Source organism: Stegostoma tigrinum, chromosome 20, assembly GCF_030684315.1.
Source record: "Stegostoma tigrinum isolate sSteTig4 chromosome 20, sSteTig4.hap1, whole genome shotgun sequence".
Classification (NCBI taxonomy): Eukaryota; Metazoa; Chordata; class Chondrichthyes; order Orectolobiformes; family Stegostomatidae; genus Stegostoma; species Stegostoma tigrinum.
The window spans coordinates 30,316,020-30,343,815 of NC_081373.1; positions in this window are offsets into that span (position 1 = coordinate 30,316,020).

Sequence of the window (27,796 nt, forward strand, 5' to 3'; positions counted from 1 at the left end):
CGGAGAATTGCAGAATTTCAACGGAAGGTGATGGTGTAGTAGCAATTTTGCTGGGCTAGTTTCTTCTTCAATTTGCATCGACGTGCTTACTTTCATTGCAACAAACCTTCACCTTCACTCAAAACTACCTTTAATGTCTCTTCATGAGAACCTTAACTAAATGACGATCATAGATCATTTATTTCTTAACATGGATTCCTTATGCACCTTTTCCATAACCTTCTTTTCCTTTACCGATATTAAATCACTTGGGAATTTGTTTCAACCCACACTGCTACAGAGATTGTTGAGCTAACAACACCATTGTTGCCATAGGCCTCTTCTCTCTGACAGAAACATACGCACTTACTGGCCTTCCAGATGGTTCCATCTTCCAAAAAGTACAGGCTCCTTGTCACCGTCTCTTGTTGCAAAGCAACAGCCTATTCCTTTTTCTCTTTTCTACTCTTTGCCTTCTATAATGTTAATAACGTCTCATTTGCTGGGCTGATGAGGACGTAGTGGATTATATGTGTGGACTCTCAAATGCAAATCATTTTATTTCTCAAGCTTTACTATTTCACCAGATTATCAATGGGAAGTCCGCATATTGTACATGTCTTATTTCACCTGTGCAGATGTTGTCACGACAGAATCTGCACTCAATCTCTTGCACACTGCTGTGAACCTAGTTCTGAAAATACCAGGGATAATGGGAACTACAGATGCTGGATAATCTGAGCTAACAAAGTGTGGAGCTGGATGAACACAGCAGGCCAAGCAGCATCTCAGGAGCTCAAAAGCTGATGTTTTGGGCCTAGACCCTTCATCAGAAAAGGGGGAGGGTGAGAGGTTCTGAAATAAATAGGGGGAGAGGGGGAGGCGGATCAAAGATGGTTAGAGGAGAAGATAGGTGGAGAGGAGACAGACAAGTTAAAGAGGCAGAGATGGAGCCAGTAGAGCTGAGCGTAGGTGGGGAGGTTGGGAGGGGATAGGTTAATCCAGGGAAGACAGACAGGTCCAGGGGACAGGATAAGGTTAGTAGGTAGGAAATGGGGTTGCGGTTTGAGGTGGGAGGAGGGGATTGGTGAAAGGAAGAACAGGTTAGGGAGGCGGGGATGAGCTGGGCTAGTTTTGGGATGCAGTAGGGGGAGGGGAGATTTTGAAGCTTGTGAAATCCACATTGATACCATTGGGCTGCAGGGTACCTAAGCGGAATATGAATTGCTGTTCCTGCAACCTTCGGGTGGCACATTGTGGCACTGCAGCAGGCCCAAGATGGACATGTCGAGGAATGGGAAGGGAAATTGTTTATGTTGAACCAAGCGTAGGTGTTCTGCAAAGCAGTCCCTATGCCTCTGCTTGGTTTCCTCATTGTCTCTGACTGCTCCTGCCCGGAACTCATCTCCACCTATCTGGACTCCATTTTCTCCCCCTTGGTCCAGGAACTCCCTACCTATGTCCATGACACCACCCACGCTCTCCACCTCTTCCAGAACTTCCAGTTCCCTGGTCTCCAACACCTCATTTTCACCATGGACATCCAGTCCCTATTCACCTGCATTCTCTATGCTGGTGGCTTAAAGGCCCTCTGCTTCTTTCTGTACAACAGACCCAGCCAGTCCCCCTTCACTGACACCCTCATCCGCCTAGCCGAACTCGTCCTCACCCTCAACATAGCAGGTACAGCGCATGCAGTATACCATATTGTCACATGTGCAGGTGAACATCTGCTTGATGTGGAAAGTCTTCTTGGGGGCTGGGATGGGGCTGAGGGAGGAGGTATGAGGGCAAGCGTAGCATTTCCTGCGGTTGCAGGGGAAAGTGCTGGCTGTGGTGGGGTTGGAGGGGTACACGGAGCAGACAAGGGAGTCACGGAGAGAGTGGTCCCTCTGGAAGGCAGACAACGGTGGGGATGGAAAAATGTAATGGGTGGTGGAGTCATATTGTAGATGGCAGAAGTGTCAGAGGATGATGCATTGGATCTGGAGGTTGGTAGGGTGGTGTGTGAGGATGAGGGGGATTCTTTTTGGCGGTTATTGCTGGGACGGGGTGTGAGGGATGAGTTGCGGGAAATGTGGGAGACACAGTTGAGGGCATTCTCGACCACTGCAGGGGGAGAAGTTATGGTCCATGAAAAACGAGGACATCTGAGATGCACAGAAGTGGAATACCTCATCCTGGGGGCATCTGCGGCGGAGGCGAAGGAATTGGGAATAGGGGATGTAATTTTTGCAGGAAGTTGGGTGGGAGGAGGTGTATTCCAGGTAGTTGTGGGAGTCAGTGGGCTTGAAATGGATATTGGTTCCTGGGTGGTTGCCTGAGATGGAGACTGAGAGGTCCAGGAAGGTGAGGGATGTGTTGGAGATGGCCCAGGTGAACTTGAGGTTGGGGTGGAAGGTATTGGAGAAGTGGATGAACTGATCAAGTTCCTCATGGGAGCATGAGGCGGTGCAGGTACAGTCATCAATGCAACCGAGGAAGAGGTGGCATTTAAGTCCTGTGTAGGTACGGAAAAGGGATTGTTCCATGTAATCTACAAAGAGGCAGGCATAGCTTGGGCCCATGTGGGTACCCATGGCCACCGCCTTAGTCTGTAGGAAGTGGGAGGAATCAAAAGAGAAGTTGCTGAGGGTGAGGACGAGTTCGGCTAGGCGGATGAGGGTGTCAGTGGAGGGGGACTGGCTGGGTCTGCTGTACAGAAAGAAGCAGAGGGCCTATAAACCACCAGCATAGGGAATGCAGGTGAACAGGGACTGGATGCCCATTGTGTAAATGAGGTTTTGGAGACCAGGGAATTGGAAGTTCTGGAAGAGGTGGAGAGCGTGGGTGGTGTCACGGACATAGGTAGGGAGTTCCTGGACCAAGGGGGAGAAAATGGAGTCCAGATAGATGGAGATGTGTTCGGGGCAGGAGCAGGCAGAGACAATGGGTCAACCAGGGCAGGCAGGTTTGTGGATTTTGGGAAGGAGATAGAAACAGGCCGTGCGGGGTTGGGGAACAATGAAGTTGGAGGCTGTGGGTGGGATGTCACCTGAGGTGACGAGTTTGTGGATGGTTTGGGAGATGATGGTTTGGTGCTCGGGGGGTGGGGCCATGATCCAGGGAGCGGAAGGAAGAGGTGTCGAAGAGTTGGCGTCTGGCCTCGGCGATGTAGAGATCAGTGTGCCATACTACATCTGCGCCTCCCTTGGCTGCACGTTTTATTCATAAGCTTCAAAATCTCCCCTCCCCTGACTGCATCCAAAACCAGCCCAGCTCGTCCCCGCGTCCCCAACCTGTTCTTCCTCTCACCTATCCCCTCCTCCCACCTCAAGCTTCACCCACATTTCCAACCTACTAACCTCACCCCGCCCCCTTGACCTGTCTGCCCTTCCCGGACTGACCTGTCCCCTCCCTACCTCCCCACATACGTTCACCTTTACTGGCTCCAGTCCCGCCTCTTTATCTTGTCTGTCTCCTCTCAACCTATCTTCTCCTCTCTCCATCTTCGATTCACCTCCCCCTCTCTCCCTATTTATTTCAGAACCGTCTCCGATGAAGAGTCTAGGCCCGAAACGTCAGCTTTTGTGTTCCTCAGATGCTGCTTGGCTTGCTGTGTTCATCTAGCCTCACACTTTGTTATCTCTCAAAATACCAGATTTTTGTTGTGATTTGACTTCACAAACTTTCACGGTCTAGAGAATAAAATGCATGGGAAAATCAAATATAAGAAAATTTATAACAGGATCCAGGATTAAGCAGGCACCAAAAGACTCTTTGAACAACAAACTGAAACAAAATAAGCATAAGCAATAATGGTGACAAAGTAGGCTGAGCAAGTAAGAAAATAGTTCTAAACTATGAACAGAACATTTTGAGTCTTACTTCTTTTGACAAAGTGAGACTTGTGTTCGAATTTTTGAAAGAATTTTGACTGCAAGACCTTTCTTTCCACATTTCTCTCCACAACTTATCGAGCATGCCTCAATAACAAATACAGACAGTGCTGGAGAAACACAGCAGGTCTGGCGGCATTTGAAGAGAGAAAAACAGAGTTAATGTTTGAGTCCAGTGACTCTTCCACAGAACTGAAAATAGCTGGCAAGGGTGGCATTAATGAAGGGATGTGAATAGAGTACACAGAGATGGGGCTCAGAGAGAGAGAGAGAGAGGCACAAATAGAAGTAGGACAGACAAACAAGGAGATAACTGGTGATAAACTGAGAGCACGGGAGAGGGACAAATACTAAGTGGGATGCAAATGAGAAGTGTAAATATTTGAAAATGGGTTGGCTGTGCAGAGAGAAACTCAGAGACAACAGGACCCTCGGGGTAGGGGGGTAGGCAACAACATAGAAGGGTGATCATATTTTGAAATTGTTAAACTCAATGTTGAGTCCTGAGGCCTGTAAGGTACCTTGGTGGCTTATGAGCTTGCAATGTGCCATTTAAGCGTTGCAGCAGGCCTGAGACACATATGTTGGCACAGGAAGACAGTGCTGTGTTGAAATAGCAGGCGACAGGAAGCTCAGGGTCATTTTAATTGACCAAGCATTGGTATTTGGCAAAGTAGTCACCCAGCCTGCTTTCCATCTTTCCATCTCCCTAATGTAAAGGAGACCACATTGTGAGCAGTGAATACTGTAGACTAGATTGAGTGGAGTGCCAGTTAAATCACTGCTTCACCTGTAAAGGTGTGCCTGGGGCCTTGGGTAGTGAGCAGGGTAGAGGTAAACAGGCAGACTGCTTGGGAAAATGCCGTAGAGGTGTGGGGATATGTTGGGAGTGGAGGAGGAGTGGACCAGGGTATCCCAGATAAAATGATCCCTGAGGATTGCTGACAAGGGAGGGGAGTGAATGTGTGTTTGATGTTGGCATTCCACTGGAGGTGATAGAAATGACAGCTTATGATGCACCCATTTCCAATTATTCACACTTCTCATTAGCACCCTCCCCTGCATTTGATTCTCTCTCAACTTATCATCAGTTATCTCTTTGCTTTCCTGTCCCATTTTTTAAACTCTCTGTCTCTGGGGTCCATTTCCGCATACTGTATTCATCCCACTCCCATTCCATCATCAGCATAAATACCACTCTTCCCCAAGAAAGAGTCGCTGTATTCGAAATGTTAACTTTGATTCTCCCTCTGCAGATGCTCCTCCAGCATTTTCTGGTTTTGCTTCAGAATTCCACTATCTGCAGTTTAACTTTAGAATGAACACTGAAGAACCAAACCAAAAGTAATACCAACCACCTCATCAAACCAAGGTATATAAGTAACCAGCAGGACAGAAAACCAACGCTTCACCAGAGGTGCACTGCCGATGTTATCTAGCAGGGTGTCAAAATGTCTGCAGTCAAACACACCAGCTCACTGAGCAAGTCTGCAACTTTAGCTGGACTCACTTTAAATATAAATCTCCTACTTATTTATCATGCTTTCTTAAAAGAGAGTATGTTAAGTGTGGAATTATTTTTTAGCAAGTGACTGAATACCAGTGTACCATCCTCTTTGGCTTTTTCAACTTGACTCACTCTGCAACCCCCACCTGGAGAGATTCCTATATGCATTTTTTTGTACAAGTAACACATTTTTGTATCGCTGATTTAAGATCTATACAGTATCATTCAAATTGACTTTTCATATTTTTCTCACATGATATAGGGCTCTTGCAACATGACATTCTGAAAGACAGCACTGCAAGTGACTTGTTAAAGCCGTCCTGTGACATTAATAGTCATCCACCTTCTGGACAAATATGGATCATAGATCATAGAATCCCTATAGTATGGAAACAGGCCCTTCAGCCCAACAAGTCCACAATGAACCTCAGAGCACCCACCCAAAACCATCCCACTATAAGCCATCTAATCTACACATCCCTGAACACTACGGGCAATTTAGCATGGCCAATCCACCCAGCCTGCACATCTTTAGACTGTGGGAGGAAACTGGAACACCCAGAGGAAACCCACGCAGACACAGGGAGAATGTGCAAACTCCACACTGACAGTCACCTGAGGGTGGAATTGAACCCGGGTCCCTGTGCTGTGAGGCAGCAGTGCTAACCACTGAGACACCGTGCTGCCCTGAGTTTACCTGACGATTGATAACAATGTTCTTGCATTATTAGATATATTTTAGAAATAATATAAATTTCTGAACTGTATCCCAACTGCTTTATAGGAAACATTATGTATACATTTTGTTCATATTCAGAGGTAGCTTTAAAGAATCTGCATAAAGGACCCCAGCAAAACACGAATAGAGCTGAGCAAAACCCAACCAAAAAGGAAAGTGTTACATTCCATAAAATTATCTTCCATTTCCAGTTATGCATTCGGTTGTTATTTCAGATGTTTTCAATGTATTTTTCTTTCAATATTTTGCAGTTTTAAATGATCATGAACTCTAGAAGACATGTTTTGATTATTTCAGGTTATGGATTCACAGGTATAGAAAATGAATTCTTCAAGTTTGATATTATTTGATTCCAATTGACTCCAATAGATCAGTTGAATGACTCATGATCAGACTGAACCATTTTATCTTAACCAGAAATAACAAGGTGTAGATAACAAAGTGTGAAGCTGGATGAACACAGCACGCCAAACAGCATCTGAGGAGCAGGAAGGCTAACATTTTGTGCCTGGACCATTCTTCAGAAATGGGGGAGGGTAAGGGGGTTCTGAAATAAATAGGGAGATTGGGGGAGGCGGATCGAAAATGGATAGTGGAGAAGATAGGTGGAGAGGAGACAGGCAGGTCAAAGAGGTGGGGATGGAGCCAGTAGAGGTGAGTATAGGTGGGTAGGTAGGGAGGGGAAGGGTCAGTCCAGGGAGGGTGGACAGGTCGAAGGGGCAGGATGAGGCTAGTAGGTAGGAGATGGGGGTGGGGCTTGAGGTGGGTGGAGGGGATAGGTGGGAGGAAGGAGAGGTTAGGGAGGTGGGGACAAGCTGGGCTGGTTTTGGGATGCAGTGGGGGCAGGGGAGATTTTGAAGCTTGTGAAGTTCACATTGATATCATTGGGCTGCAGGTTTCCCAAGCAGAATGAGTTGCTGATCCTGCAACCTTCGGGGAGCATTGTTGTTGCACTGCAGGGGGCCCAGGATGGACATGTCGTCTGAGGAATGGGAGGGGGAGTTGAAATGGTTCGCGACTAGACTCTCTCAGAAGGCATTCCATTCCCGCACATCCCAGATGTCCACGTTCTTTAAGGACCGCAACTTTCGCCCCGCAATGGTCGAGAACACCCTTGACCGCGTCTCCCGCATTTCCCACAACACATCCCTCACACCCCACCCCCGCCACATCCGTCCCCAGAGGATCCCCCTCGTTCCCACATACCACCCCACCAACCTCCAGATACATCGTATCATCCTCCGACACTTCTGCCATCTACAATCCAACCCCACCACCCAAGATATTTTTCCATCCCCACCCTTGTCTGCCTTCTGGGGAGACCACTCTCTCCGTGACTCCCTTGTCCACTCCACACTCCCCTCCAAACCCAACACACCCAGCACCTTCCCCTGCAACCGCAGGAAGTGCTACACTTGCACCCACACCTCCTCCCTCACCCCTATCCCAGGCCCCAAGATGACCTTCCATATCAAGCAGATGTTCACCTGCACATCTGCCAATGTGGTATATTGTATCCATTGCACCCAGTGTGGCTTCCTCTACGTTGGGGAAACCAAGCGGAGGCTTGGGGACCACTTTGCAGAACACCTCCACTCGGTTCGCAATAAACAACTGCACCTCCCAGTCGCAAACCATTTCCACTCCCCCTCCCATTCCTCAGACAACATGTCCATCATGGACCTCCTGCAGTGCCACAATGATGCCACCCGAAGGTTGCAGGAACAGCAACTCATATTCTGCTTGGGAACCCTGCAGCCCAATGGTATCAATGTGGACTTCACAAGCTTCAAAATCTCCCCTTCCCCCACTGCATCCCAAAACCAGCCCAGTTCTTCCCCTCCCCCCCACTGCATCCCAAAACCAGCCCAGCCTGTCTCTGCTTCCCTAATCTGTTCTTCCTCTCACCCATCCCTTCCTCCCACCACAAGCCACACCTCCATTTCCTACCAACCACCTCATCCCACCTCCTTAACCTGTCCATCTTCCCTGGACTGACCTATCCACTCCCTACCTCCCCACCGTTCTTCTTTCCTCTCCATCTTCGGTCCGCCTCCCCCTCTCTCCCTATTTATTCCAGTTCCCTCTCCCCATCCCCCTCTCCGATGCAGGGTCTAGGCCCGAAATGTCAGCTTTTGTGCTCCTGAGATGCTGCTTGGCCTGCTGTGTTCATCCAGCTCCACACTTTGTTATCGCGACTAGACTGTTTGATTGATGGAAGGGAGGTAGGGCTGTTTTGACCCCATCCTTTTAAAATGGATCCATCAGTACAAACCGAGAATGCAATAGTCAAAATAAGGATGCCTAGACCTGATCAATCAGCTCACTTGCTTTCTAATGTTGACTGTTCCACCAATATGTTACACTGCTCTGACCATTGATTGCCATGCGATCACTTTAACAAGTGAGCTAGGCTGGTAGTGAGACTAGTCACTCTGCTGCAACAGCACTAAGGTTAGTTAGAGGGAAGGTAGAAATCCCCATCTCTGATCACTATCTGGTGAATTCTGCTGGAAATGACACTGCGAACAAGTTTGGGGATATAGTGTGGGCCATGTCAGAGGTGTCCACTGCAGTCAGAAGCTAATTGCTGCGATATATATGCAAAGGACCATTTAAACAAGGCACCAAAGAGTCAGATTTATCACTAGAACTAACTGTGAAATAAATTTTGCTTCCCACAAGATATAAATACACACATATACACATTCGGACACACCACACCCACATATGCCTACAAAAGTCACCACATAATTGCTCTGTTTACAAGAGCCCCACTCAGCGGAATTTTCTCTATGAGCAGTAGCTAGCGCTCACCCATGACAATGTTCTAGTGTTGCATTTAATTTATGTTTCCGTGTGTACTTTTTCAATCTAAATGATTACATATAGTTTTTGAATGAACTCAGTTCTCAAAAATGAATTAAGCTACAGTTTTTATAATAATAACATCCTGTTTCAGCTGTGAAATGTTAAGCCCATTAGTTAAAAAAAGCCTATTTTAATAAACCCATAAGTTAAAAAAAGTTGCCTGTCTTAATAAGCCTATTAATCTTTCAGTGTCAGCTGAACTGCCACTATGATAACAGGGAAATGACAGATAACAATGAACTTCTCTTCCCTAAACCCTGCAGAGACTTTTTATCAGTGAAATGAACTCAAAATGAACTGCTGACAATGTTCTAACCCATCAGTGTCTATTTTAACATTTGGCATTCTACCAAACTGGGAAATGATTTTTAAAAAATTATCTGAATTCTTGTTTCCAAAATGGCAATGTTTCTAAAAATGTTTCTAAAAAGCACTGATGTGGGTCTTTGCTGTTAGAAATGATGTGGAGGTGCCGGTGTTGGACTGGGATGGACAAGGTCAAAAATCACATGACACCTGGTTATAATCCAGTAGGTTTATTTGAAGACACAAGCTTTCAGAGTCTTGGTCCTCCTTCAGCTATCAGTAAGAGAAGTGGCATTGGACACTGAATACATAAGCAAAAGATTAAAAGGTCATAGAAATGAAGTGAATGTGTTGAACAAACCTAAGATGGCTGTTAAATCTTCAATCAGTTAGAAAGGATTAATATACAAATCCTACGATTTCTTTCACGTTACCACCCTGGGATAGCTAAAGGTTTTAATCAGTATACCAGAGGTGACATCTCAGGTCAGACAATGCATTTTAGGTGTGAGGCCTTGTTTAGGATCTGGCTATGTATCACTTTGGAGTCAGGCGGGCTTTATTTCCAAAGTAGGAATTTATAAAATGTCACATTCACTGTCAACAAATTATGCACTTTTTGAACAAGATAGGATGCAGCTGCAAATACAAATTCACCCCATAGATCTACATAGTGATGCAAGACCAATGAAGTTAGGAAGAAAAGAGAAAACAGGGAAGTCTGGAAGAAGTAAGGAGAAATTAAATGGCGAATGAGCTGATAGTACAAGAAGATGGTGATTGACAAAAGAAATACACAATGGGTTTTTAAGGAGATGAAAACAACAGATTCATTACTGACAGCTGCTGTTTAGAAAATGGGGCTGAGGTTATGAGCTAAAACTGATGAACTCAATATTGAGTCTGGAAGGCTATAAAGTGTCTCATCAAAACTTGAGGTGTCACTCCTCAAGCTTACTTTGAACTTCATGGGAACAACAGAGAAGGTCAAAGGCAGGGAGATCAGCCTGGGGCGTTCAATTAATTTACTACCAGAAACTTGGGAAGGTTTCAGAAGACTCATCATCCAAACTGGGTCTGTGTTTCCAATGCAAAGTGAAGACCACATTATGAACAGTGAATACAATATTGTATAGGAAATGCGGTACAAATAAATCACTATTCAACTGAAATTTAAAACTCTAAATGTACTGGGATTTAGAGGATCTGCTCCCTAAGTACCTTCCCACTGTGTACCATTCTCACCCTCCTCTGCCTTCTTCTAGTAGCTTGTCTTATTCTGTGTAACCTCCCTGCATTTGCTTAGGCTACTTGCCATTGGACGTATGTCTACTTTTGTCAATTGTCATTTAACTTCAGAGGAACAGGCATTGTAGAGGCCAATTTCAACACAAGCTTCTTTATTATGGAGCTGCTGAGCAGCTACTGAGTGACTAAGAATTTGTAGCACACACCACCCCCCGCAAAAAAAAACCATCAGAGCCTGAACTGTTCATACTTAGAAGGAGTTTGCTGCTTTTTTGTGTAACTCTTGCTTACACAAGAGCATATTAAAATTTTGCTTTGCAGGAACCCAACAAGACTGAAAAGCATAAGTTACTGTAGCAGTTTTAATCACCTTGCTTCGCTGAACTAAAGTCATTGCTGCAATCTGCAAAAAATTGATGCTAAACACTAATTTAAGCAATCTGTTGTATGAATATTTCACATTTGTTGATATGTACAAGTACTCCAATTCCAAATATTCTATAAATAATATTTTGTATTCTTCTACTTTGCCCCAATCTCAAATATAAAGGAAACCGTGTTGCCTCCAAACAGTAGGGTGAAAAGAAAATCGGTTTTGTTGTGGCATAGATGCTTTAAAAATCAAGCCTCTAAGTGATTACATGGTATTCCAATATTTAGAAACAGAGCAGGCTTATTGTTTCCACAGATAGAGATAAAAAGTCTAGGTACATCTCATCATATTGTCATCAAGTCTCATCATATTTTTATAGCTACTCAACTAAACCAGCAAACTAACATCAGATATGTTGGTTAAACAGAAACTAAACTAAGACAATACTCAGAGACATTTACTGTTGTGAAATTTAAAATGCTGCTTCCAAAATGATTTTCCTTTAATGTGCCAAACCTCTTGCCTGCCTGTGTCAGTACTGAACTCACTAGGCATGAAGCAGATTGAAAAGTATTGATGTGCACATCAAAATCGGCACATAGCTGCCTGGTCAGACAGAAGTCTGTCTTTTTCATTTTGCCATGGCATTAATCTCGCCTTGAACTCTCTAAACTTCATGTTCTGGAGCATTTGCTTAACACTCATTCATACGATGGAAAGTTGGCAAGAGTCAAGAAGAAGAAAAGAAGAGGAAATATCACAAGACACTTAAGAAACATAAATATACAATAAATAGATTTTTTGTTAAAATAACCATTGAATTACCATCCAATGCAATGCAATGAAATAGGCAGACTGATTAATTATGCTGTTTAAACTGGTTATAGAAGCAGTAACTGCAGTAAATGAATGTCATTATTAATCTAAGGTAAAATGATATCTTGGAAGGGAAGTTGGTGAGAACTTAGTAATGCAACGAATTAAAGTTAGATAAAGCAATCTAATGGGCTTTCCAACACTCCTCTGTATAATTCACACAGTGAGGTCACGATGATTCAGGGACACAATGTATTGGAGATACTCCAGAGCTAGAGTTAATTTCTTGTTGCTATGTTAGTTTAAAGATCTCTGCCTTTTAACACATGCTTTACCTAATTTGGAGCAAAAAATGCTACTCATTGACACTATAGTTTATGTTTGTACAAATTTGTTTGATTAATGTTTACATGTAAATACTAAGCTCCTCTTACTCCAACTACATGCTTACTTGTTCACTAGAATTCAATAGAGTAGGATTACTTTTCTTAACAAACTGTAAGATGTAAAGCATAGCCAAAAAATGTTATTCCTCCGGTAGTTTACAGTTAATTGTGAATTTCTAAGAGCTTTTGGAAGAACTTATTCCAGACAATGTATGTATAATTTTATGCTAGTTCTATATAGCACAAGATTATGAACTATGTCTAAATAATAATGAGTTAGCAATGATTTTGTAAACGCTAGAAAAATCAGAAACTTTGTAGAATTCTGTTCCTTCTTACATTGGTGCTGTTGCTTGGTCGCAAAAGGAAGCAAGTTATTGGCTTTGCAAAATAACTTGTCTGTGACCTCCTTTATCTGTAGGGTACAAAGTGGCCCACACTGTATCCTGTCACCTTCTGAAGCTTTTACAAAGGTAAAAGTTTATTATATATTCCCTACGTACCCTAGCCTACCTAACACTTGAAAATTCATAACCATGTGTTTTGGCAACCAATGAATCAGCAAAACAGTGATACATTGAAACAGATGTAGGTCATTCAGCCCTAAAACCTGTTGCTCTATTCAAGTAAATTGTGGTTGATTTGTCACTCAATACCAGTTACCAGCATTTGACTCATATTTTGATACACTTCTTAAGTAAAAATCTGTCCATCACAATGTTAAACATTTCATTCAACCATTCTCTCAACATAAATATGAAGACCTTTGTTCTTTGGTCTGATATATCCTCCAGATTTTTGCTCCTACTACTTTTTACATTTCTTTTTAATATCCTTTTATTGTTATTATTTATCTCTCTTCCAATCCACCAGATTTCCAAGTTCTCTTGCATTTTGTGTAAATCAAGAAAGTCCCGATCCGAAACATCAACTTTCCTGCTCCTCTGATACTGCCTGGCCTGCTGTGTTCCTCCAGCTCCACATTGTGTTATCTGTTTTTAATTCAATACTGTCTCTTCCATCATTTGTTGTAAACAGTAAACTTCCTTCAAAAACTTCACATTGTTCACCTGTACATTGGTTGGCTTGGAGAAAATGGCACCAGTGAAATTCGATGTCATAAATATTTCGGCCCTATTGAAACCCTTTTCTGTTGATTCCAATAACAATGGAACCTTAATTGTCGTCTCCATTGTTGTGAATTTTAGACTATGTAATTGATTGAAACCTTGATACTGTTGAAAATCTTCTGGTTCTTTAAGGTGCACTTTGTATGTGTGAGTAATGTGCAGCATTTGAGTAAAGTCTGAAGAGAGCAACGTAGTGAGTTCCAAAATTACAAGCAATATTTCCCAAATTAAAAAAAAAGCTTGGTGCGCAGTCCAGGATAAAATTTTCATCAACTGAGTTCATTTAAAAAAAAGAAGTCTCATTTTGCTGTCAACCCTTTTTCATTATTATGGAGCAACTGAACCACTTCAATATAATATGGAATACTCAAGCCAAAGTGTTCAGTGAGAACAAAGGGTAGGAAATACACTGGACTGGAACTATAGATTCACAGGACAGAACTGTGCACCTTTTTTTGGCTAAATATGATTGTGTAGAGTTTTTTATTTGAGGGATGTCCATCAGCAGGCCTAGCAAGATTTCTTATTGTATCTTGTCAAATGCATCTCATTAACTACCTACCCTCCCCTTATCATGTTTCTCATGTCCAAGTCAGCCCATCTTATCACAAATCTTTACAAAAACAACTTACTATTCAACAGATAACCACTGAAATATCCAGCTTTGCACCCCTGCCACCTTAAAAAGGAAAGCTGCAGCTGCAGCAGTCAAGGATTTTTCCTAAAGACATTTTAGAAGTTGAAGGCAGCTTTGCAGTTCCCTATCAGGGGCTTGGAGCACTTGTTTGAGTCGGGTAGTGCAAAGGTGGGATGTCTTAGTTTCTATGTATGGATCCAATGGACTGAACCAGATAAAGAGTGCTCAGTTCCAGACTGATGCCTATACATCTCTAGGACCTTGTTACCCTCATTACTTGGGCTGGTTGCAATGGAGCTACCTGACTGCGACCCACTGCCAGAGGACAGAAACAAGGACCACCTGACACAGGCCATCCAGAGGAAATCCTGACCATGGCCAATTGGAGAATGCCCTGATTCACTTTGGCAGAACCCCATTGCTGATGAATGCCTCCATCGACTTCCAGTATGTTTTTCTAAAACCAAGAGACATGGTTGCTTACTTGTTATACAGTGTGTCAGTTTCATTAGCTGCCAGCTCCTGGTGAGATTCATGTAGTACATTGTAGTACATCGACCAGATGTTCACCCCCAGACTAGAAATTGTTGACCAGCAAAAATCACAAATTGTCCTTGGAACGACCTTTCAATGCTAGTTTATCGGTTCATCCTGTGCTTCCCGAGCAATCTACATATGTATCTGATAGGTGCTGTGATGGTTGTGAGGTGCTGATTAATATCGGATGCCAAGTCCATGGAAGAGAAGTGTGTGCGTAATCGTGCTCCGAGGTGCTATTCCATCTTAAGCAGATCCTTCAAGAGCAAGAGACGAGCTGAAGTGTTGTGGGCCAGACCAAACCCCATCAAAATATTCAGAAGATAGTTTAGACCCCACCTTTTCTTTTTTTAAATGAAAATGTAAGGTGTTGTATTCCAGATGCAATTTGATTGGTCAAACATCCAGATTTAAAACAAAACACACTTCATTCATCCAACGTAGTTGAAATACAAAAGAAAAAAGGAATCAGAATAACTCATCTCTATTGAAAACTTTGACAGAATAACGGATACAGTAACTATTGCTAATTAACTACTCTTGACAAAAAGGAAATTCAGAACATAGCCTCATGAGAAACTTCTGTAGCAGGCAGAGATCCCCAGCTTTTGGTTGTAATTGAGAAAGGGAAAAAATAGCTTCCACTTCTTCAAGATCCCAGCAGCAACTGCTGAAAGCTAAACTAAACATCCTGGCTCTGTCAGAGTTCAGCCACACCCATTCAGGCTGCTTTTATTGTTCCAACTTAAAAAACAAACCCTTGAGGCATCACAAGCTGTTTACTCTAATGGTTCTGGTAGACTGCTCATTATCTCTGCCTTTAAGCATCTCTTCAAAAAAAAAGGACAGAATAACCTTATGAAGCAATAGCATCACCACAGAAGTCACCAGGTCTAGGCCCGAAACATCAGCCTTCCTGCTCCTCTGATGCTGGTTGGCATGCTGTGTTCATCCAGCTCTACACCTTGTTATCACCAGGTACCTGCTTTGGTTTCTATGTTGAGCTTTCTCAATGAACTCCAGCATGTTTGGTAAAATAAAACCCATAACGAATTTGTGTCATTACACCACCTTTGGTTTGGTGTCCATTTCTCTTTCTGTGTCATGAAGCCACTGAAGTATCAATAACTACTTTTTCAGCTCAATATTATGAAGTTTATTATAAGAGTAGCAATGGCGAGCTTGGAGCATAGGAATAACCAATTAGGTGGAATTGAATGCACACCCCAAGGCATATTTAGAAGCAGGAAGGTGTCTCGTGGGGTGTGAGAACATTGGGTAGGGACTCCACCGCCCACCCTACTCTGCCCTGGTAAAGTCTAGGCCCAAAACTCCTGCCCAGTGCCCATTGAGGCATTTAAGTGGGCAATTAAAGCAAAAAGCCTATCAAGTAAAGTAACATATGGCTCTTGGCATCTCTCCAGCTGACAGCAAGACACCCACTGTCTTGATTAGATTCCGCCCACAGTGTTTGGACATCACTTTGGTGGAATAGCCACAGAGTTTTGTATATTTTCATGATTCATGTAATTAATCATGTAATTCTTAAAAGAAACAATGGACCTTGTTTCAATTATTTTCTCTGGCAAAAACATTCCATACACAAAAAGTCCATGAGCACCAGGACAGTATCCTTTCAGTGATAATTCATAATTATTGAGCCCTTGATATTGATTTGTCAACCAGGGGAATCAGCCTTTGCTTTATGAATGCTATACTCAGATTCCCCAGCTAACAGCTCTATTCTCATTAATGGAGACTTTCTTTGGCATACTTTCCTTCCTTTTATTACCGCAAATGCACTTCTTATTCCGTGTATTGCTGACTCAAGCAATATCTCTAGTCAGCATAGACATATGAACATACAAATTAAGAGCAGGACTCGGTTATTTAGTCCCTCATGTCTTTATAAACTTTTAGCCCTTGCTTATCAAGAACATATTTCTCTTTATTCATTCACAAACTAAGGGCATTGATGACTAGGTCAGAATTAATTGCCCATTGAGCAGTTAAGAGTCAACGACCTTGCTGTGGGTCTGGAATCACATTAGTTCAGAACAGGTAAGGATCAGTATTTTGTTGCCTTCCACTAAAAAGACATTAATGAGCCAGATGGGTTTTTCCCAACAATCGACGATGTTTTCATGGTCATCATTAGACTTCTAGTTCCAAATTTTTTAGATTGAATTCAAATTCCACCATCTGCTGTGGCAGAATTTGAACCCAGGTCCCCTGAACATTACCTGGGTTTCTGGATTAACAATCCAGCAATAATACTACTAGGCCACCACCTCACTATTCTCATCTGTCTTAAATATTTTCACAGACTGTGCTCGCACCACATTTAGAGTTTCAAAGACTCAAAACACTGACAAAAATAAAATTTCATCAGCCTATCTTTAAATGGTCGATCCATTATTTTTACACAGTGACTCCCTTGTTCTCAATTCTTCCACAAGTGAAAACATCTTCTGGGACTGGATTTTCTGTACAGTGGCAATCATAATCAGTTTGTCATTTTGCACCTTTATTCTTAAGTTAAGAAAGTGCTGTGCATTTCAGGGAGGAGATTTTGATCATGGATCCTGCCGAAATGCAAAATGTACCCTCAGCCCAACTGTGTCCAGCAGTAAAGGATCACCAGGGAAAGGCAAAATATCTCCACTTTCTCACAGTTGTAGACTCCATGTTGTTTGATTTAAATGTCAGCAATAGCGTGGACATCTTTTACACTTCCTGCAAAAGGAAAAGTACAGAAGGGAAGTTAACTTGCCAAGTGGATGGGTGCCAGATAAGCAGGGTGCTCAATGCGCAGTACATCAGGATTCCAAACCTGCAGGATGCCTGGTATAAGGGCAGCAACTCGGCAAGTTAAAAGGTGACAGGGTACCAGGGCACACAATAGAAAGAGGGGGTGGGTAAATGATGATAACTAAGGAAAGACCGGGGCGGGTAGGCAGTTGGGGTAGGACGTATGTACTGCATCCAGCAGAGAAAGGATGGATATCAGGTCCCAAGTGAGAGTGTGGTGTGAAATTGGGCATCAGGATAAAGGGAAGGCTTCAGGTATAACACCAGTAGATTATTTATTTTCCACAATAACCTTTGATGTAGCAACTTATTAAACACCTTCTGGAAACTCAAGTTCAGTAAACACACATGTTGCCTCCTATCCATAGCACACATTCATTCTGAAAAGAACTCCAATAAATTAGGTAATTATGACTACCTGTTCACAAAACCATGCCAACTCTGCCTAAGTATCCTGAATCTTTCAAAGCGCCCTATTATAACATCTTTAATAGTAGCATCTTACATCTTGCTATGATGGACGTTAAGCTAACTAGCTAGCAGGCTCCTGTGTCTGCAAGATTTACTTTTTGAAAGTTGTAATTGTATTTACTATTTTCCAAAATAATTATATAATATAAACTAAAGATTTTCCAAAATAATGGAAATTTCCCTGAATGTGGGGACATTCAGCAAATTAAAACCAATGCACCAACGATCTCAGTAGTGACTTATTTTAAAAAAGATTTGCCAGCCCACAGTTCCAACAATTTATATGGTATCACTTCACTGCTGATTGTAATTTTCATGAGAACCTCCACCCTCTCCATTTCCTGGTTTATAGCTACTTCTGAAAAGTTGCTAGTATCTCTGAAGACAAATTCAAAGTGCCTGTTCGATTCATGCACTGTCTCCTTATTTTCCCTTACTAATTCCCAGGCTCAATTTCTATAGGCCCATTGTTCAACTTGTTAGTTAAACTTATTACTTTTTAAATAAATAAAGACTCTTACTATCCGTTTTTATATTTCCAGTTAGCTTTCTTTCATAACCCATTTTTTTCCAGTTAATTAATTTTCCAGACAATTTCTGCTTCTATAACAAAGATCAAAGAACAAAGAACAGTACAGCACAGGAACAGGCCTTTTGATCCATCAGGCCTGCAGCAACACATGACACTTTTCTAAACTAAAAATCTTTTGTCTCTACGCAGTCCATAATCCTCTGTTTCCTATTTATTCATGTATCTGTCAAGAGGTCTCTTAAATGCTGCTATTGCATCTGCTTCTACCACCTCCTCTGACTGCACATTCCAGGCACTTACCACCCTTTGTCTGCATCTTGCATGTCCGTTACACTTTCCCCCTTTTACCTTAAACCTATGTTCCCTAGTAATTGACATTTCTACCCTGGGAAAAAGACTCCATCCATCCACTCATAATATTGAAAACTTCTATCAGGTTGCCCCTTAGGCTCTGACGTACAAGTGAAAATAAAATCAGTTTATCCAATCCTTCCATAGAGCCAATACCCTTCAAACTGGGTAACATCCTGGTAAACCTGTTCTGTACCCTTTCCAAAGCCTCCACATTCTTCTGTATGTGTGGCAAGCACATCTGGCAACAATATTCTAGGTGTGGCCTAACTAAAGTTTTGTACAGTTGCAACATGACTTGCAAAACTTTATACCCCATCCAATGAAAGCAAGCTTGCCATATGCCTTCTTGAACATCTTATCCACTGTGTTAGAGAGACAGTAGGAACTGCAGATGCTGGAGAATCTGAGATAACAAGGTGTAGAAATGGATGAACACAGCAGGCCAAGCAGCATCAGAGGAGCAGGAAGGCTGACATTTCAAGCTTAGACCCTTCTTCAGAAATGGAGAAGGGTCGAGGCCCGAAATGCCAGCCTTCCTGCTCCTCTGATGCTGCTTGGCTGGCTGTGTTCATCCAGTTCTTACACCTTGTTATCTCCTATCCACTGTGTTGTTACTTTCAGGGAAGAGTGGACCTGAACAACTAGATCCCTCTGTATGTTAATGCTTTTAATAGCTCCGCTATTTACTATATACTTTCTTCTAATGATGCATTAGACCTTCCAAAATGCATCACCTCACATTTCTCCATGCTAAATTTGATCTGCCATTTCTCCAACCAAGTCTCCAGCCTATCAATGTCCTTCTGTACCCTCTGGCAATCATCTTCAATCCACAGCTCCAACAGGCTTTGTGTCATCTGCAAACCTGCTAATCGTATGACCTACATTTTCCTGCAAATCATTGACATATGTTACAAGCAATAAGGATCCCAGCACTGATCCCTGCAGAACACCACTGGTCATAGATCTCCAGTCAGAAAAATACCTTTCACCAGTACTCTCTGTCTTCTATGAGCAAACCAGTTCTGTATCCATCTTCACAGCTCACTGTGGATCCCATTTGGCTTCATTTTCTGTTTCTGTCTGCCATAAGTGACTTTGTCAAAGGCCTTGCTAAAGTCCATGTGGATAACATCTTCTGCCATGCGCTCATCAGTCCTAAAAAAACTCAGTCAAGTTTGTAAGAGAAGTCCTCATTTTTCCAAATATGTGTCAGTCCTATCCCTAAGGATCTTTTCCTGATCTACTCCTGATGTAAGGCTCTCTGGCCTGTAATTTCCCAGATTACCCTGTTGGCACTTCCTAAAGAAAGAAACAGGTTTGGCTCTTTTCCAGTCCTCGGGGACCTCTCCTGTGATTAAAGAGGATATAATGATGTCGTACAAAGCCTCAGCAATTTCCTCCCTTCCCTCCTCAGTATTCTGGGATAGATCCCAACAGGTCCTGGGACTTATCTACCTTAATGCTTTTCAAAACACCATTTTATTCCCTCCTTTTACATATTGAAATGCTCTAAAATATCAACATACCCCTCTCTAGACTCACTATCTCCAGTGTCCTTCTCCTTTTTCAATGCCGATACAAAGTATTTGTTAAGGAACTCACCCACTTCCATTGGCTCATGCATAAATTTCCTCTGTTGTCCATATGTGGACCTATTTTTCCCTTGCAACCCTCTTATAAACATATATAAAGGCCTTGGGGTTTTCCTTAGTCCTGTTTGCCAAAGACATTTCATGACTTCTTTTCACCCTCCTAATGCCTTGTTGAATTTCTTTCTGGCTTTCTTTGAGGGCTCTGTCTTCAGTTTCCTAAATCTTATATGGGTCATCTGGCAGCATCTGTAGAGAGAAATCAGAGTTAACATTTTGGATTCAGTGACACTTTTTCAGAACTGACGGTAGCTAGGAAAACATTGGTTTATATGCAAAAGACAATATGGGGAGGAGATGTGGGGTAAGGAGTAATGCATAGGTTTCCCCTTGTCCTCACCCACCATCCAGCTGGCAACCACATTCAAAGGATAGAGCCCAAAGAGAAAGAAAAACAGTTGGACAAAGGAGTGTAACAGTCAGTTTAGGAGAATAAATGGTTATTAATGGGGACTACTAGTGACTAACAATGGGTTGTATGTAATTGCAGACCATGTGGTAACCAAGATAACAAAGTGTGGAGCTGGATGAACACAGCAGGCCAAGCAGCTGATGTTTCGGGCCTAGACCGTTCACTGCTTTGTGGGGGTTTGAGGTAAGGACATGGAAGATGGTGCCTCAAGCCTAAAATTGTTGAACTCAATATTGAATCCAGAAGGCTGCAGAGTTTCCAAGTGGAAAGTGTGCTTCTGTTCTTCCAGCTTGCACTGAGCTTCCCTGGAGCACTGCAGCAAGCCTGAGACAGAGATGTTGGCCACAGAACAAGATGGTGCATTGAAGTGGCAGGCAACTGGGAACTCAGGGTCTTTTTGCGGGCAGAATGTAAATGTTCTGCAAAGCAGCCACTGGCATATGCTTCACCTCCCCAGTGGAGGGGAGATTGCATTGTGAGCAGTGAATACAATAGACTAGATTGAGTGAAGTGCAGGTAAAACACTGTTTCACCTGGAAGGTGTGTCTGGGTCCTTGGATACTGAGGAGAGAAACAGTAAACAGGCAGTTGTAATACCTCCATGGGGATGTGGGGTGCTGTTGGGAGTGAAGGAGGAATGGACCATGGTGGCCCAGAGGGAACAGTTCTTGAAGAAGGCTGACAAGGGAGAGGAGGCGAATATATGTCTGGTGGTGGCATCCCACTGGAGGTGATGGAAATGGCAGCTGATGATCCTTTGAATGTGGTTGCCGGCTGGATGGTGGGTGAGGACAAGGGGAAACCTATCGCTGTTTTGGGAGGGAAGAGAAGGCGTAAGGGCTGAAATGCAGGGGATGGGTCAAACGCGGCTGAGGGCTCTATCAAATATAATTCTGGGGAATCTTCAGTTGAGGAAGAATGTGGACATTTTGGAGGCTTCCTTTGTGAAGTTGGCATCATCAGAACAGATGAGACGGAGACAGAGGAACTGGGAGAATGGAATAGATTCCTTACAGGAAGCACAGTGTGAGGATGTATAGTCAGATTGCAGTAGTTAAACTTTTTCCCAGTTTAATACTTTCACCTGAGGACTACTGTTAGATTTATATTATTCATTTATAGGATAAGATAGTCATTGGCTAGGCCAGCATTTATTGCCTATTCCTAACTGCCCAGGGGCAGTTAAAACTCAATGACATTGTTGTGAGACTTGAGTCACATGTAGACCAGAACTAGTAAAGATGGCAGTTTCCTTCACTGAGGGACATTAGTGAACCAGATGGGCTTTTCCAACAATTGACATGGATTCATTGTCATCATTAGACTCTTAATTCCAGATTTTCAATGAATTAAAATTCCAATGTCTGAAATGATGGGATTTGAACCTAGATTCCCTGACCATTCCCGGAGTCTCTGGATTAATAGATCAGTGGTAATAAGACTAGGCCATCTCCTCCACTATCCTTATCCATTAGTAACTTACAACTTACAGAATTATGGTCACTGTTCGCTAATTGATACCCCCAAAACTTCGATCACCTGGCCAGGCTCATTCTCAATACCAGGTCTAGCATGGCCCCTCCCCCAATTGAACTATTTACATATTGCTTTATGAAACCTTTCTGGGTGCATTTAACAAATGCACACCCCTCAACACCCCCTCCCCCCCAATCCTAGTCCCTGGCACTAACTGAGTCCTGGTCAATGTAGGGGGAAGTTAAAATCATCCACCACAAAAACCATGTTGTTTTTATATTTTTCCATGATCTGTCCAGATATCTGTACTTCTATATCCTGCTGGCTGTTTGAAGGCCTTTAGTGCAATCCCATCAAAGAGGCTGCACTTTTTCTATTCCTGAGCTTTACCGATATGGCTTTGCTGGATGAGCCCTCCAAGATGTTCTCGCGCAGTACAGCTGTGATATTCTCCTGATCAGTAATATAACTCCCCCACCTCTTTCACACCCCTTTGTATCTCACCTGAAACATCTAAATCCCAGAACAGTGAGCTGCCAGTCTTGTCCCTCTCTCAACCAAATATCTGTAATAGCTACAACACCACAGTTACATGCACTAATCCAAGCTCTAAGTTCATATGCCTTACCTTTCATACTCTTTACATTAGAAAAAATAAACTTCAGACCAATACTCCTACCATGTTCGGTAACCTTTCCCTGCCTATATTTCGTCTTAGCCTTGCTGGCCTTAGTCTTACACTCCTCCTCGGTCATTTCACTTGCTGACCTGCTGCTCTGGTTCCTGTTCACCTCCTGAGTTGCATTCCGTACCCCTCCCATCAGCAACATTAATACCATCATTTCCCAACTGATTTCAATTTGGGCAAGGCATCTCTGGCCTCAAAATGTTAACGATATTTTTCTCTTGACAAATGATGCAAGGTTCACTGAGTTTCTCAAACACTTTGTATTTTTATTTCAGAAATTCAGAATTTGTAAGTTCTTTGTTTCATTATATTGTGAAGTTCCTACTGGACAATGAATAAATCGACAGTAGGCTCTGGGAACAGGATAGTGCTGACTTAGAGGCTGTTTAGTCAGAATGTAGTTAATGACAATTTTAAATAGAAACATAGAAAACAGTTGCAGCAGCGGGCCATACAGCCCTTCGCACCTGCACTACCATTCAATGTGATCAGGGCTGATCATACAATCTCAGTATCCCATTCCCGTTTTCTCTCCATACCCCTTGATCCCTTGAGTACAAGGGCTATGTCCAGCTCCCTCTTGAATGTATCTAATGAACTGGCCACAACAGCTTTCTGTGGTAGAGAATTCCACAGGCTCACTACTCTCTGAGTGAAGATGTTCTTCCTCATCTCAGTCCTAAATGGCTTACCCCTTAAGCTTAGATTGTGTTTAAACTGAAATAGGGTGAGAGAATGGGGTTGTATGTGTGAAGAAATGTCAGCCATGTTGGTTAGGTACTGTGAGCCAGCATGGCTTTGCTCCTGCTCCAAAGATGCTGCTTGGCCTGCTGTGTTCATCCAGCTCCACACCTTGTTATCTCGGATTCTCCAGCATCTGCAGTTCCCATTATCTCTGTTGTAGTCAGATGTCGGGGGTGCAACGGGACTGAGGTAGGTACTTAATGATGAGAGTTTGATAACATATGGCAAGAAAATGCATTAAGCTTCATGATGCAAATCCATTCAAGACCTTGACGCAACTCGTACTTAGCCAAAAAATGTAAGATTTAATCCTCAGTCTATGGTACAACTGTAGACTATAGAACTGACTGACAGCTAACAGCAAACTGATCAGCCTCTCCCAGAAGCAGAGACAGAGGCAGTCATTTACATATCAGGGGTTACAGTTATTCCAAAGATTTCAACTTAATCTTGGCAGGCTGACAGTCTGATATACCAGGCTCCATTTTCAGCTTCTTTCATTTCTTGCTAAAGCACACTGCAAAAGCAACATTGTGCAGTGAAGAAGCAATGGATCTCTAGTCCACTGTGGCTGAGACTGTTGACTTTACCCTGCACTCAGGAGAATTGCCAGGGAAATATTTTGCAGATATGGAGAAAAGGCAAGAATTTGGCACTAATTTAAAACACACAGAGAGTGTGTGTGACAGGCCAAATGGCTTCCCTCCACAGTGATTCTGTGAACATATCATCCTACAAAGAACCTTCAGCAGCATCTGTTCCATTTGCCCAGCCGATGGCCAGCCAACACCCACGGTCTCCCACAGGCCAGCTTCAAGACCCAGGAAGCACTGGTCAAAGTTTGATTGATTTAATAATCATTTCACCTTGAATTAAACAGCTTGGACACATTTCACATATAATTGCTTTCATCTCCAAATAAATACCTTATGGCTTGAAGCTTCTGAGGGCTTTTCTCGGCTCTTAACTGGTCCTGCTGAGCCTTATTATAGTGAAACAAGTGAAATTGCTACTCCCTCCACCAGAATTCAAAGGTAGCTTAAAAATGAAGCAAAAATCCAGAGTAAATAGATCTTGTTCCAAATTTCTGCTCCGCCTGGAGGAAGTCACTCTCAGCCTCTCCAAGAATGTGGGGCCCTTTCTTTCTTGCCAGAGCACACCCAAAGTTTAGAACTTCATTTTAAAAGTCAGTTATTTCAAACATTAGGAATAACACTTCACGTTTTAAACTATTAATAAGAAAAAGAAAATTTGGTCCAGCTCACATAGCTACACTTGGAAAGTGTGAGTCAGAGAAGCTAGGCTATAGTGTTGTAGAACATTTTCTGAATCACATGATCATGGAATTCCTACACTGTGGAAACAGACCATTTGGACCAATGGGTCCACATCAACCCTCTGAACAGCATCCCACCCGGACCCATCCCCTTAACTATCCTTGTAACCCTGCATTCCCATGCCTAACCTACCTAGCCTGCTTTATTAGCAATATAGCATCGCCAATCCACCTAACTTACACATCTTTGGGTTGTCAGAAGAAACCCACGCAGACATGGGGAGAATGTGCAAACTCCATACAAACAGTCGCCCGAATTTGGAATCATACCAGGGTCCCTGGCGCTGCGAGGCAGCAGTGCTAACCACTGAGCCATCGTGCCACCCCAAAATTCACAATCTGCTACAGTAGGATTTGAACCCATGTCTCAAAACATCAGCCTGGGTGGGTAGCTTACTAATCTAGCAACAGTACCACTATGCTGTTATCTCTGTGTTTGAGCATCATTTGACCAAAATAATTTCATTAAAGCATGTAAAGCAGCAAATGAGAGATAGGAACGGATATTCCCCTACCAAAGGCTGGTGCTACTACAATCCATGCAAACTCAAAGCAGTGTAGGATTAACCACTAGAAGGCTGCTAGTAAAGTCAGCAGTCAGTAATTCCTAAGTTATAAAGACCTCTTGTCCATTACACTGAAAAGTGAGTATTCAATGGTACCTAAACTAGAAAAAAAAAGAATTAAAGACCCAAATCAATGGTTTTCCACTTCTTAAAGCTGTCCTAGGATTCTAATAGCTTTTCCATGGTGCAGAGACTGACGTGTCTGAAGAGGATGCAGCCTGAATGGAACAATGGGAATAATATGGAAGGCTGTAATCACAGCTTTCTCGATCTGTTTCTACCTGTAGCGCTTAGCCTTTGGACATATTTACACAGAAGCACAGATGGAAAGCTGGTGTTGCAGCCTGCCCTGAAACCTAATGACTAAAAGGTCCTCAGGATTCTCAGGTCAGGCCATAGATCTGCTGGTATGCTCTCATTTTTAAATATTTGTCCTCCATGTTCCAGGAGTTTACATTCCATCTGAGCTAGACGGACATGATCAGCCAGTTTAGACAGTAGGCTTTGGACTTGATGGAATTTCCCCAAACTATGGTGCTAGGCTCAGTCTGCACAGGGTTTTTACAGGTGTATTTAATCGGGAAATCGTGAGTGTCTCAGGGAGGGATGTGGTTAGGATTCATTCAAGAAAAATAGCCTTACTATGGTCACTTTAATATCAATGTGAACCTGAGATGGGTTCTCAGTGGCACTAATGTGAAAGCATAACTATATCATGCCACTCAAAAGCTAAGAAGTATATTTGTATTCGATTGCATTGCTTCACTGCTTACTAAATTTCTCTTGCCAGTTCTCTGTTCTAGTTTCTTTATTCTGTACAAAGTCTGTTCTGTTTTTCTTGGCTGCCTATTCTCTGAAATGGCTCTGGTTAACAAGTGCAATGGCAGCAACACAAACAACTGTGCATGCTTAATCTTGCAGCTGTTTTAACACTATGCAGCATGACTTCATTTCAGGCTGCTGGCTGACAAAGGGCAAAGCATTAACCTTTCAGCTCATCCATATCCATGTACAATTGACCTATAGCTTTCAGCAGAACCAGTGGTAACTATTTCTTTGCAGCTGGCGGTATTGTGCCTTCAGCAACATGAGGGAAAATAAACTTCTTTGGGTAATTGTCCCTGGTTCCAGAGGCAGTGGAACCATCTGGTTCACTTCTCAGTGTAGCTGGGGAAAGCTGAGCACTTCCACTGTTGGCAGGGTTACTGTGTGAGTGTTGTACTGTAGCTATTTTGAGGTTGAATCTTATGATTATTGTTTATTCTGAACTTGTTCTTTTGAAGGAACAGAAGTTAAAAATAAATCTTGGTGAAATAACAACAAAGCTTATTTCTTCGTACATGCATATTTACACATTTTGTATATAGTAAGCAAATGATAAATTCAACTTCTGTACAGCATCAAAACAAGCCTCAGAAAAAAAAACACCCAAAATAGCTTGTCAGTTATGCAGTTCAATGCTCACAATATTTTTACTTGAAAGATAAATGGTCTGGAAGTTTTTGTGACCTTGTAAAGATAAATAAAAATATTTCAAGTATTGATGGCCAGAAAGACAAGGAAACCCTTCTCTGGTTTCGATCATAACTGGATGCATAAGGAACATCGTCCATATTACTTTGCAGCAAAACAGAAAGCCTTCTTCAAAGAAACTGAAAATTTTCCAACAACAGAAAGTCCTGTAGTACCCATTATCTTACATGGCCAGATGCAAAATATCTTCCTCCTGATTTAATTTCATAACTAATGAAGCAAATTTATTAAAATCTACCCCAAGGTTTTGGTCAATGGATCGAAAATGGTCAACAACCAAATTAATAATCAATAGTAATAGGTTAGACAATGACTACTCTTTTAAAGAGACAGTGTTGGCTCAACAGTCTAAATACTGACAATTCCAATAGTCTGTGATTCCACCTACTAAAAGATGCAAGCTAAGAGGAAGAAAGACAAAAGAGATAGATATCAAAAAAGAAAAAAAATGTCGAATTTTTCCTGAAGAAGGGTCTTGCCCCGAAACATCAGCTTTCCTGCTCCGCTGATGCTGCTTGGCCTGCTGTGTTCATCTAGCTCTATACCGTGTTTTCTAAAAAATGTCATGTTGATTTTGAAACTAGAATGTTTCCAAATGGTTATTCTTTAAGTCATAACCAAGTCATTGCTGCTACATTACCAAATTGTTCCATCAAAATGTAAAATTGCTTTTCAGCGGAAAGAAATTGCTCACTGATGAATAAACCTACATTTATTCTGACATGTGCCACAAATAGGATTATGTATGTCATATTTGTATTTCTCTGACAACATCAGAGATTCAGGGACAGACAGAGACAAAAACAGGAGATCT